Source organism: Petaurus breviceps, unplaced genomic scaffold (genome assembly GCF_028583685.1).
Source record: "Petaurus breviceps papuanus isolate PSGF00001 unplaced genomic scaffold, PetGlider_PUasm1.0 178, whole genome shotgun sequence".
NCBI lineage: Eukaryota > Metazoa > Chordata > Mammalia > Diprotodontia > Petauridae > Petaurus > Petaurus breviceps.
The window spans coordinates 28752922-28755369 of NW_027185777.1; the positions used below are offsets into that span (position 1 = coordinate 28752922).

A 2448-nucleotide genomic window follows, 5' to 3' on the forward strand; every position below is an offset into this window, starting at 1 on the left:
ACAGGAGACCTAGATTCACATATTGGTTCTGACATTTACCCAGGGTCACAAACTCCTGCAAGATGTGCTATATGTCTCTAATCCTTAAAATATCATCTGGAAAATGGGATTATGAGTATTTGTAGATCTAATTTACAGGAATGATCTGGAAAAGTTTGTGGATCTTAAAACATTCTATAAATGTTATTATTAAAAAAAATCACTGCCCTAGGCTCTCCCCAGATGAACTCATGTAAGTGACATTATCTTTAAACCTCATGTGGCAATCCTTAAAAGACCTTTGAGATACCCATGGAATACAAGGCTACCTGGAAATCAAACTTTAGATAATCAACCAAAGTGCTTCTTTGTGGGAGTAGACAATATGTGCTCCAAGGAGATGTAGTAGATCTGGATGTTCTTCCACAGTCTTAGTGTTGATGGGGAAAAGGAAACATAGCAAAGCAAAAATAAAAATAAAAACACAATATTGTTATGATGTGCAAAAGTGATTCATGGGCATCTAGGGAACAATCTTGCTTTGGAGAAATTACTATCTCATATCCAGGAGAATATGAGCTTTGTGTTCAATGAGGAAGATCTGATTGAGACCAGGGATATGCTTCTGGACAAAAATGTACCAGCTGCTGTCCATGCCAGCACCATTGCCCCACATGATATTACTGTACCAGCTCAGAAGACTGGTTTGGGTCCTAGAAAAGACTTCCTTCTTCCAGGCTTTGGATATCACCACCAAGATTTCAAGGAATTTTGAGCAAAGAAAGCCTGGAGACAAAGTAGAGGCCAGCAAAGCCACATTAATGAATATACTCAATATGTCTCTGTTTTCCTTTGGGTTGATCATTCAGCAGGTATTTGACAATGGCAGCATCTACAGCCTTAAAGTGTTGAACATCAGGAAGGAGACTTTTCACATTCACTTCTTAGATGGTATCTGTAACATTGCTAATGTTAATCTACAGACTGGTTACCCAACTGTTGCATCAGTACCACACTGTGTCATCGGTGGGTACAAGGAGGTCTTGGTTATGGTTGTGAAGGTTAAGTATACCTTGCCATTTGCTGAAAGGGCCAAGGCCTTCTTTGCTGACTCTTCTGTATTTACAGTCACTGCCACTGAGGCCATGCTTTCAGCTGCTGCAGCTTCAACAAAGGTGAAAGTGAAAGAAAAATAAGGAAAATCTGATGAAGATATGGTATTTGGTCTGTTAGGTTAGCTCAAAGATACAGTTATGTCAGAAGGTATTATTTGTGAAACAAAGAAAGAAAAGAGTTCATTTAAAAATAGAATCAAATCATTACTCTAAAACATATCCCTTCTTCTACAACCTTTCCCTGCACTCTCCCCCACTGCTATTTAGCTTATTCCTAATTATGCCCTAATCCACTTTACTCAAGTTCATAATTCTAGTAACCTCTTTCACTATGTAACCTTTCATAAACTTTATTTCACTTTAAATATGCACATTTGGGCACTTTTTTCATGTCCTTTCTACCATTCTGATTTAACTGAAACCTGGCTTCCACAGAAATAAAGGCATATGTAGTTGAAGATTTTTAGCAACCCTGACTCAAGCATGGTGTATTGGTGACATTTTTCCAATGGCATGTGCTCACATGATGTCTGTGTCACATTTTAATAATTCTCAGTGTTTCAAAATTTTTCATTATTATTGTATCTGTTATGGTGATCTGTGATCATTGATCTTTGATGTTATTATTAGAATTGTTTTGGGGCACCATGAGCTGTGCCCATATAAGGCTGTGAATTTAACTGATGAATGTTGTGTGTGTTCTGACTATTTCACCAACAGGCTAATCCCCCATCTCTCTCCCTCTCCTTAGGTCTCCCTATTTCTTGAGGTATAACAATATTCAAAATTAGGACAATTAATAATCCTATAGTGACCTCTAAGAGCTCAAATGAAAGAGTCAATCAATGCTGCAAATGTCACTGTTGTTTTATTTTAAGATATTGCAGGGGCAGCTAGGTGGCACAGTGAACAGAGGACTAGCCTTGGAGTCAGGAGGACCTGAGTTCAAATTTGGTCTCAAATACTTAATATTTACTATCTGTGTAACCTTGGGCAAGTCACTTAACCACAATTGTCCTGCCTTCCCCCATCCACAAAGAAAAAAAAAGATTGCCACAGATACCCTGATCTTTAGTAACTATCACCCTGATCATTCAGCAGGCATCAACATCAAGGTAAGACCTTACAATAGCAAAAATATTACAATTTGCTGAAGGTTTAGATCATGGTTGAGAAATAAAGATATTTTTTTAAAAATTAAAGTATGTTTTTTTAAAGACATAATAGTATTGTGCTCTTAATAGACTATAGTGATGTGTAAACATAACTGTTTATATGCACTGGAAAACAAAAAAAATGGTTATTTTATTGAGATATTCTCTGGATTTCAGTATTCTGGAATCAAATCTACAAT

General features: G+C 36.9%; 1 pseudogene; it reads left to right on the top strand.

Annotated features, from left to right (window-relative positions):
* The first annotated feature begins 222 nt into the window (after positions 1-222).
* Positions 223-1217, top strand: LOC138159840 (large ribosomal subunit protein uL10 pseudogene; annotated as a pseudogene).
* The last annotated feature ends 1231 nt before the right edge of the window (positions 1218-2448 follow it).